Source organism: Pristiophorus japonicus, chromosome 15 (assembly GCF_044704955.1).
Source record: "Pristiophorus japonicus isolate sPriJap1 chromosome 15, sPriJap1.hap1, whole genome shotgun sequence".
NCBI classification, from domain to species: Eukaryota; Metazoa; Chordata; class Chondrichthyes; family Pristiophoridae; genus Pristiophorus; species Pristiophorus japonicus.
The window spans coordinates 104,817,102-104,828,331 of record NC_091991.1 but is presented as its reverse complement, the minus strand read 5'-3'; positions in this window follow the sequence as shown (position 1 = coordinate 104,828,331).

Here is an 11,230-nt window from a genome sequence, read left to right as displayed (position 1 = left end):
CTGCCACCCTAATGGAGATCTATAATCAAAAACTGGAGCCTCCCTGCTCAGATCCAAACTAAGCAACAATTTAACAATTGAGCCAACAGGGAAGTGAAAATGTTGAACGAGGCCTGAACTCGAAACTGTGGCAGACATAATGAGATTACTAATATCGATAGGAATATCCAGCAGTTGGTCTTAAAATGGCACTCTGGTTTAATCAGAAATATGTGCCATTTATCAAGTAATTGTAACTTAATTTTCCCATGGACAACTTGTACTGCATACCCAATGATATAACAGGTCAGTTGGGGGTAGTGTGCTGACATGGATTGAGAACTGGTTGTCAGACAGGAAGCAAAGAGCAGGAGTAAATGGGTACTTTTCAGAATGGCAGTCAGTGACTAGTGGGGTACCGCAAGGTTCTGTGCTGGGGCCCCAGCTGTTTACATTGTACATATAATGATTTGGACGAGGGGATTAAATGTAGTATCTCCAAATTTGCGGATGACACTAAGTTGGGTGGCAGTGTGAGCTGCGAGGAGGATGCTATGAGGCTGCAGAGTGACTTGGATAGGTTAGGTGAGTGGGCAAATGCATGGTAGATGAAGTATAATGTGGATAAATGTGAGGTTATCCACTTTGGTGGTAAAAACAGAGAGACAGACTATTATTTGAATGGTGACAGATTAGGAAAAGGGGAGGTACAACGAGACCTGGGTGTCATGGTACATCAGTCATTGAAGGTTGGCATGCAGGTACAGCAGGCGGTTAAGAAAGCAAATGGCATATTGGCCTTCATAGCGAGGGGATTTGAGTACAGGGGCAGAGAGGTGTTGCTACAGTTGTACAGGGCCTTGGTGAGGCCACACCTGGAGTATTGTGTACAGTTTTGGTCTCCTAACTTGAGGAAGGACATTCTTGCTATAGAGGGAGTGCAGCGAAGGTTCACCAGACTGATTCCCGGGATGGCGGGACTGACATATCAAGAAAGACTGGATCAACTGGGCTTGTATTCACTGGAGTTCAGAAGAATGAGAGGGGATCTCATAGAAACGTTTAAAATTCTGATGGGTTTAGACAGGTTAGATGCAGGAAGAATGTTCCCAATGTTGGGGAAGTCCAGAACCAGGAGTCACAGTCTTAGGATAAGGGGTAAGCCATTTAGGACTGAGATGAGGAGAAACTTCTTCACCCAGAGAGTGGTGAACCTGTGGAATTCTCTACCACAGAAAGTTGTTGAGGCCAATTCACTAAATATATTCAAAAAGGAGTTAGATATAATCCTTACTACTCGGGGGATCAAGGGGTATGGCGAGAAAGCAGGAATGGGGTACTGAGGTAGCATGTTCAGTCATGAACTCATTGAATGGCGGTGCAGGCTCGAAGGGCCGAATGGCCTACTCCTGCACCTATTTTCTATGTTTCTATGTTTCTATGCTCACATGTAAGGTTAGGTTTTGATGTGTGATGGCAGCTGAAACTTGCTGTGACCATGAGTAAAGAGTACTGGAAGATCGCCCAGATTACAGCAGCCTTGTCTGAAGCACAATTGATTCCATTTTTTGGCAAGTTTCTCTTCCTTACCAGTGGCAGGTTCCAAGTAGATCAGTTTTCTTTGTAGTAGACTGATTTAACTTGAAGTGAAGTGCTATTTTACCATGTAATTTGAACAGTGGCACCTTTTGTTCCATTGAATGTTACAGGGATAGTGTATCACGTGTATAAAGCATTAAGGAATTCAGTAACACCAAGAGATGTTAACGATATGTAATTATCTTGCTTTAGCCACACCCCATTCCCTGCCGAGCTGCTTCCTCCTCGCTGGGAACTATCCGATAGCAGCCCAGGAATGACTCCCTCTCTCAGTGAGCTCGGGCCTACCTTTTGTTTCGGCATCATCTCCTGAATGCACTGTGGGAGCAGGAACTCACTGCAACACCGCATCGCCTGAGCCATGTCTCATTTTAACACTTCAGTCTCATTTCTTGGAGCGTGTTACTTTCTCCTGACTGCTGCAGAACCATCTCCCCGAACTAAAAATGATTTTTTTTGTGTCTTTTTGGCCCAGATAGAAAATTACAGCTTTTAATTTGGGAACCACCGATATTTATGGTGAAGGATCCACAGGCCTGCGGAGTGTTTCCAGAATGTTCTCTTTCTGCTACAAATCCAATCGTATTTGTCTATTTAGATAATTATCCAATCTTTTTTTCCTGTTTATCTTTATCTACTTGTATTTTCATCACCCGTATCCAACCCAGGTTGATACTCCAGTGCAGTGCTGAGGGAGTGCTGCACTGTCAGAGGTGCCTGTTAGAGGCACATTGCTGTTTGTGGGACCTTGCTTTGCACAAATTGGCTGCTGCGTTTTGCCACATATCAACACTTCAAAAATATTTAATTGGCTGTAAAGCGTTTGCAAGTCCTGAGGTTGTGAAAGGTGCTATATAAATGCAAGTTCGTACTTTCTTTCTCCAATTGTATAGCCTGTTATTTCCTGAAGGTACTGGCTCCATTGGTGGGATATGACTCCACAGGCAGCCTTGTCTCTCTCTCTCAAATTCTACATCACGCTTAGCCCTGGCAAAGACAAATGTAATAAATTACCCTGTTGTCAGAAGCGCTGTCTTTCAGATGAAACATTAAACCGAGGTCCAGTTTCCCTGTCTCCATGGTTTATGTTTAAGAGCAAGCAGGTATCGCCATATTCATTTTGGAACCTTGAAGTTAGATGAAATAGCATGCTATTTGACTGTGGAGGACCTCACAGTTGAGCTAAATTCTGCCTTTGCTTTATGTCTACACACACATGTGCTTCCATTCACTGAACAGTGATCAGGTGCAAGGACCCGCACCTTTCCTATTCAGGCTCTATTCTGTGTCAGGGCATCCTAATCATTTTAACATTATTTTTTACATTTTTAATTTCTTTTTTTTGTTTAAATCATAAATTTTCGTTACAAATCAAAAAGATATAAGGCTATTCTCCATGGCCCACCCCCAATACGACTATCGGTCAGTGCACTGGATCGGACCATTTGACTTGTGGAATATATCGGCTCACGCAGGCCACAGAAACCTTCAACACTTTGACCTAAATTCAACTGCCTGACCGTTCTATTTTGGGCGAGAGAATCTGAGGAATGCAGTCAACAAAAAAAAGTTCCTCAATAAATGTTACGATGTGTGTTTTTATTTTAGAAATCTCCACGTTTAGAAAAAGCGGAACTCTATGCCTAGCACAATGACAAACAATTAAAAATAAACCATTTAGAAACAGCAGCCACTGAACTGGTGTCTGCAGGTTGCTGGGCAACGGAATGTTTAGCCAATGAGATTGATGCTGTGTTTGATGCAGTTCTCAGTGATTTAGGAGCCAGTCCCCGAGCAGTGCTGCATTTGACTGATAACTCGGACAGGTGATGTGCTGTTCCTCACAAACCAGCATCTTCACAGCTGCCCCAATTTTTCAATGCAACATTGCACTAAAGGTGTGTTGCATCAAATCAGCTTCCCCCTATTATAATGAGCTTTTTCCTTTACCTGAATAATTTATTTTATAACGGTTTCACTAATGTACTACAGAAAATGTAGTAATTAAACACTACACCCAACAAGGAATGAATATTGCTGAATTCTGCCTATATTGTTTTCTCTGAAGCATACACCCCTTTGCAGTATGCAGTTAAATGTCATGCTTTAAGTGTTGTCATAAATCGCCTTTAACTTCCAGTTGACGATGAAGATAGCAGCACACAATTTATTTTCAAAGCTATGTGACCTTTTTGTCTAATCTTTTCTGTCGAAGGTTTTGTACAGACATGTACTTGCATCACGATTATATACTATAAATCAATATGCGACCTGTTGTGTCTGAGTGGCCCTTTCTCTTTCAATGCTTCGTTTTATATTCACAAGATGTGTGCAAGACTGGTTTTTATTGTCCATCCCTCGCTTGCCTGAAGTGGTAGCGGTGGTGGGCCTTCTGCTTGGAACGCTGCAGTCTATCTGGCGATGGTGCACTCAGGATGTTGGGTCGGGCATTTTGGCCCAGAAACTATAAAGGAACTGCAATATATGTCCACATGAGGATGTTGTCTGATTCGGAGGTGATGGAGTTCCCATGATATTGCTGCTCCTGTCCTCGGTGGAGCAACTGGTGCAATGCGTCCTGTATGCAGCGGCAATACAGGCAGCTGTGGTGCTGATCCAGCGGCAGTGTGCAATGTTACTGTGGGGACTTGCAGCTCCTGCTGCTGTGTGCACCCCCCGGGTTGCACCGGGTTGCACACACCCCGGGCCGGGCTCAGAATGATTGATAGCTCCTCCCGCACGTGCCCAACCCCGTGACGTCAGCGGCTCGCGCGGGAACTTTTCAAACGGTCTGTCGGGGCGGGCGGCGCGAGAGAGAGAGAGAGAGAGAGACACACACACACACCGGGACAGGTAGGTGTCCGTCCGGTGGGGGTGTGGGGGGGGGGGGGGGGGAGCCGGTGCCGGTGCCGGTGCCGGTGCCGGTGCCGGGGGTGTGTGGCCCCGGTCAGTTGCTGCCGGCCGGCCGGCTGGCCGAGGGTGTGTGGGCCCGCCAGACAACCCCTGGGCCGGGCCCGGCCCTGCCCTGCCTCATTCTCACTTGTCACTCAATGCCCTGTGTTGAAGTGCTGTTCATTTCTAAACATTTACTTTACTCGGTCAGTTTTTAATCATTTCTTTCAAACCGTGCCTTTCTGCCCCACTGTCAGTGACACGATGCTGGGAGCTGGGCACTGTCTCTCCAAACTTACAGTTGCCCAAAGGACAACTTTGCGAGACAGAAAGAAACACTTGTATTTATATAAAATAAAACCACAAAATGCTGGAAACATTCAGCAGGTCAGGCAGTGTCTGCGTCGTTCAGAATTCCAAATTCCTGCTCTTGCATTTGTATAGCACCTTTCACAACCTCAGGACGTCCAAGAGAGTCTCTCAGCCAATGAAATACTTTTGGAGTGTAGTCCCTACTGTAATTGGCTGCAAGTATTTCTTGCAGAAAATCTGCCAGCCCATTCTTGGAATAGAGCTGAAACTTGCCACGTTTCTCCATTGCCCCTCACTATTGTTCTACACTCTTTGCTGTTAAAGCATTCAGATTAAATTGAACCTCAGTGGAATGTGTTTGATTTGTCTTAGATGACTAGGAATTCAAGTGTTGTCAAATCTGCTTCTTGCATAGGGCTGCAAAGACAGACAGTGGCTTCTGATCAATAATTAAACCTACATTTAAAAGGATAGAAAGGACAGGTTAGTATCCTTGTCAATTATTGATCAATATCTAAATCAATATGGGATCAGCACTGAGAAGGCCACCAATATTGTGGTTCCTTCTTGAGGGTTGACAGCAAATAGCTGTGGACTACAAGTTCTGTTTTATGCTCCCACTGTTCAGGAGCAAGGTCGTAGTCATTGTTTCATGTGTTTCAGATTTGTGAATATTCTTTGGAATGATCTACATAAAGCTACTCTCAAACTATTGGGAAATGTTTGTATGGTCTTTTGCCAATGCTCTTTGATGCGGCCCCCAATCCAAACTTTCTCTCTCTGTGGGAAGCCGGCAGAAATTAAGATTATAACCTTGCTTGCTTTATCATTGCTTGGAGATAAACTCGTGGAATAATACTCATTGTTTTGGTGTACTACGAGAATGGTTATGAGATACATAAAGTGGAAAGACATTTGGTTTAGCAAATTATGCAGTGCATAGTGAAGGGAGGATAGGAGCTTAGGAACATTGAGCTCCATTCAGTGAGATCTTGGCTGATCTGCGACATAACTCCATACATCTGCCATTGGCCCAAATCTCTTAATACCTTTAGTTAACAAAAAGCTATCAATCTCAGATTTAAAATTAACAATTGATCTAGCATCAATTGCTGTTGCGGAAGAGTGTTTTACACTTTTGCCACCCTTTGTGTGTAGAAGTGTTTCCTAATTTCACTCCGGAAAGGTCTGGCTCCAATCCTTAGTGTATGCCCCCAGTCCTAAAATCCACAACCAGCAGAAATAGTTTCTCTGCATCTACCTTATCTGTTCCCCTTAATATCTTAAACATTTTGATCAGATCACCCCTTAATCTTCTAAATTCTAGGGAATACAACCCTCATTTGTGTAATCTGGTAAACCTACGCTGCGCTCCCTCTAAGGCCAATATATCCTCCCTAAGGTGTGGGCTAACCAGGGCTTTGTACAGCTGCAGCTTAACTTCTACCCCCTTGTATTCTAGTCCTCCTAGATATAAAGACAAACTTTCCATTAGCCTTTTAAATTATTTTCTGTTCATGACATTTTAACGATCCATGCGGCTCTTTGTCGGCCGGCGTTGACACGATGGGCCGAAATGGTCTCCTGCGCTGTAAATTTCTATGTTTTTATGTACCTGGACCACCAAGTCTCTTTGGACCGCCACTGTTTTTTTTAGCTTTTCACTATTTAGAAAGTACTCTGTTCTATCCTTTTTAGGTCCAAGGTGGATGACCTCACGCTTGCCTGGTTTGAAATCCATTTGCCACAGTTTTGCCCATTCACTTAGTCTGTCGATATCCCTTTGTAATTTTATGCTTTCATCTGCACTCCTAAAATGTCATTGGCAATTTTGGATATTTGACTTTCTATGCCATCATCTAAGTCATTAATAAATACTGTGAATAGTTGAGGCCTCAACACAGATCCCTGTGGGACACCACTAGTCACATGTTGCCAATTTGAGTACCTACCCATTATCCCCACTGCCTGTCTCCGCTGCTCAGCCAATTTCCTAACCATGTCAATAATTTGCCCTCAATTCCATGGGCTTCTACCTTAGTTAACAGTCTCATATGTGGGACTTTATCAAATGCTTTCTGGAAGTCCATATTAATAACATCCATAGACATTCCCCTGTCCACTACTTTAGTCACCACCTCAAAAATTTCAATCAGGTTTTTCAAACGTGACCAACCTTTCACAAATCCATACTGGCTCTCTCTGATCAACTGAAAATGTTCAAGGTGCTCAGTCACCCTATCCTTAATTCTAGACTCTAGCAATTTCCCCACAACAGATATTAGGCTAACTGGTTTATAATTCCCTAGTTTCCCCCTCTTGCTATTTTTAAATAGCGAATGACATACGCAATTTTCCAATCTAAAGAAACAGTTCCTGACTCGAGAGAACTTTGAAAGATTAATGAATGTGGATAGCTTGTTGATATATTGCAAATTAATTTCCCCATGATTGTGTAGTGAAAACATAATGTGATGTAGCTAGTGGAGCATGATCAAAACCAACCAAAGCCATTCCTAATGCTTAGAAGTACAGTACTGTAAATATATTTGGCTTAAGCATTCTCTATATTGTACATCCAATGATGCTCCAGATTACTTTTAGTTAAACTTGCAATCCATAAGGGGTCTGGATATCATCGTGGTTTGGCAAGCATTTCTCATGATTCCAGGCCAGAGTTTGATTCCAGCCGAGGGAGGAGCATCTCCCCATACCCTCTGCCAGCTGTTTGTGTCTTTCACAAAATCATTTTGGAGCAGCCTGAGCCAGTTCTTCGACCCCAAGCTAGAAAGCTCACTGACACAATAAAGATACATACTGGGAAATGAAACATTTAGCATATGTTGCAGCAACAGCAACAAAAACTTGCCTTTATATAGCACCTTTTTAAGACAGGAAAAAGTTATTTTTCAAAGATGTCATCCAAAAAAATGACACTTGGCCCAAGGAGGAGATGTTTGGAGTGATAACCAAAAACTTGGTCAAAGAGGTTGGCTTTAAGGAGGAGAGGGATTTCGGGAGGAAATTCCAGAGTGTGGGACCTAGGTGGCTGAAGGGGGGGTAATGAGAGGGATTCACAGGATCAGTGGAACATCACAACAGCAGGATTTGTCTCTGCCCCTCCCTCAGCTTATCTGCAGCTGAAACCCTCATCTATGCTGTTGTCACCTCTATTCTCGACTATTCCAATATTCTCCTGCCCGGCCTCTCATCTTGCACCCTCCATAAACCTGAGCACATCCAAAACTCTGCCATGTCCTAACCCGCACCAAGTCCCATTCACCCATCACCCACTGACCTATATTGGCTCCCGGTCTGGTAACGCCTCGATTTTAACATTCTCATCCTTGTTTTCAAAACCGTCAATGGCCTTGCATTTCCCTACCTTTCTAAACTCCTCCAACTCTACGATCTCCGCACTCCTCCAGTTCTGACCTCACCATGGCCATGCCTTTAACTGCCTCGGCCCCAAACTCTCTTTCCTTCCCTAAACCTCTGCCACCATCCAGCTCTCTCTCCTCCTTTGTGATGCTCTTTAAGACCTACCTCTTTGACCAAGCTTTTGGTCACCTGTCCTGATAAATCCTTGTGTGGCTCGGTGCCAGATTTTGTCTGATAAAGCACCTCTGAAGTGCCGTGGGACATCTTAAAAACGCTATATAAATGCAAGTTGTTTCTAAATCGGTTAAAGATTATTGTTGCTGTTAATGCCTTTTATGTTTTGTTCTGTGCTGTCTGGTTATTTTTGTCTTGACATTGGTTAGAGATGTGATTTGTAAATATAATCCAGTGAGTGATTGCCTGTTAATTGAGTGTGAATGCTGCTCCCTCACAGTGTTGGAGTCAATAAGGAGGGATGGTCTGAGATGGGTATTTGCAGGGAATATAAATAACAAAAGGGGAGGAAATTAGAAATGCTGGAAATCTGAAACAAAACCAATGCTGGAAAGCCACAGCAGGGCCATAAGCATCTGGAAAGAGAAAAGGCAGCTGCGTGATTTGTGTTCTACCCTTCCTATACACCTCAGAATGGGTCACAGTTGGGAAAGCCTGCTGTTAATTGCAGGTTGCTCCAGACCGCGAATCATGCTTTTGCTGTTGTGACAGCTCTGGGTGTGAGTTCTGCTCCACATCTAACTTTTTAATGTTTCGAGAGTGCTGGCAGGTGTGTCCAAAACATTAAAAGAAACATTCTGCATTCGTTTATACAGACCCATCCGTCAGTTTTTAAACACTCTTCATTTCATTTTAGTTTGATTTTTATTTTTAGTCCTGGTGGTGTTATCGGGGTACGAATTTGGGTGGTTTCCCAATTGAAGCAGTACAGTGAGGTGAATAAACATCAGTTGATAGCATGTAACACAAGTTGCTTTGCTTGTATGTGCAGTGTGAAGCGACAATCCACAAGGTACTGTAGTTTAGATGGAGGGCCAAATGCTAACTTATTGGAAATAACAAACATGAATCGTAGAAGTTGGCTTGTTTGCAACAAAGTGATTTAACCCCTGAATGCCAGCAACACTTGTGATTAATGTAATTTAAAAAAAAATTCTACGTACATTAATGTTGCTTTTATTTTTTTTTAAATCAATAAACTCCGAAGATTATTTCTGGGCTAAACGCAACAAAAGTCAAGCCCTTCACTTTATCATGGGCGTTGCCGATCTCAGGATGTTAACAATGGCGAAGAATCGATGAATCATTTTTGCTGTAGCTAGAAAAATAGTTTGAACTGCTCGAGGCATACAGCCCCGCCTAGGAATCTAATCTTCAAAATGGGAGCCGCACCAAATTTAGTAGCTGAAGGAGCTGTGAATGCAGTCACGCCTCTCTGGGTAGACTCCGAACTAGTCCTGAAATTCCTTCTAAAGCCAGACTGAAATATATTCTTCAGTTCATAAAACATCGCTGGTTTCTATGACTATAGACTATGAACGCATGTGTGAATTGGTGCGAGAGTTGTTACTGATTCTCTGCTTTATTTTTGCCTTGTTATGTGGAGGCTGCTGTTAATATGATATACTGGCCATCAGCTGGTTTGTTCAATGGATTCTTTAACCGTCTGCTTGTATTCCTTTTAAAACTCACCGACCAAAGAAAAGCTCTCCTTTTTGGGGGAGATATTGACGACTGGCAATGTGGTAGTGTGCTTGGTAATAGTGACCTTCCCTGGAAAAGTGTTGTTCTGTTGGTAAGCTTGAGTTTGACAGGATTTTTGTCCTTTATTTAACACTTTCCCTTTGTGCTTCTTCCTCCCCCAGAAGGGAACGGAAGTTGGAACGTACAGCTGAATTGTTTTGCGTGTACTTAAGTAAGATGAAGACTAATTAAAATACCATCAAGTGTTTAGTGTGGGTGAATAGAGCAATAGTGTCAACTAAAGGCTTGTTTGAAAGCAAGAGATGAACTGTGAACTGCCTCATACTAGACACAGACATCTGTTGCAGTTGCAAGTTTTCGGTTGTGCCTGGCAGGCGGGTCATGCTCTGTTTTGGCTGCTGCTTGTTCATGGGTCTAGTTTTACAATCAAAGACCGTATGCTTGCCAAAAAGGAATCTGGATTGTGGCTGGGAATTTCATTTTCGCGTACACATTTGACGAGTAAAAATTCAAGTACCCATTACCTCAGTTTGTTTTTGATAACGCGTGCAGTTATCAGCATCTTAGCTGAATTCCATCTTACTTCACATGTTCTTCAGGTATTGGGGGATGCAGCAGGCACGGAAACTTTCAACCAATTCCCTTGCAGGGTCTGCTGTATAACTATTTTAGCACTGCGTTCATAGCTTTCCATAAGCAGCAAACTATCAAGTACTGATCGGGTGGAGGATGAAAATCAAATTAAATTGATCAGCATCTGCTAGTTGAAAGAGCAAGAGCAGTTACATTTCTGAACACGTCAGTATTAAAATAATAATGGTCAGATCATCAGTGACAGATTCAAATATAATGGTGGAATTGCAGAAGCCTGATTGTTTGCCCGAAACAGATAGGCTAATAAGATCTATGTGCCGAGAACAATGTCAGAAATTCAGTTCTGTAGTTTCTGCTTGGAGAAATCGGCTTGAATTGGAGAGTTTTGCGTGTCACGGGGCTGGCTGGCTGTGTGGGATCTGGTGTCACTGCAAGGGGCCAGGAGGCAGCTGCTCTCCAGTTCCGTAACAGACCCAGCGTCAGAGAGAGGGCAGCAGTTGTCTGTTCTGTTTTCGTCTCCAGAGCATTGATTTTTTTTTAAATTATGTACTTTCTGCTGATGCTATGCAGGGAATAAAGTGTTGCAGTGTTGTACCTCAGAATGTTGTCGCAGCTTTATGCCTGTGGTCCCCTGCAAAGGGGAGTTGCTATTGCCATTGCCATGGAGTGGAGGTCAACCATTTCCTCAAGGCTAGAGCAGCGTTAGTCAGCTCTTGTGCAACTCTTCGTTTGCTGAGGAAAAACATTGATGGGG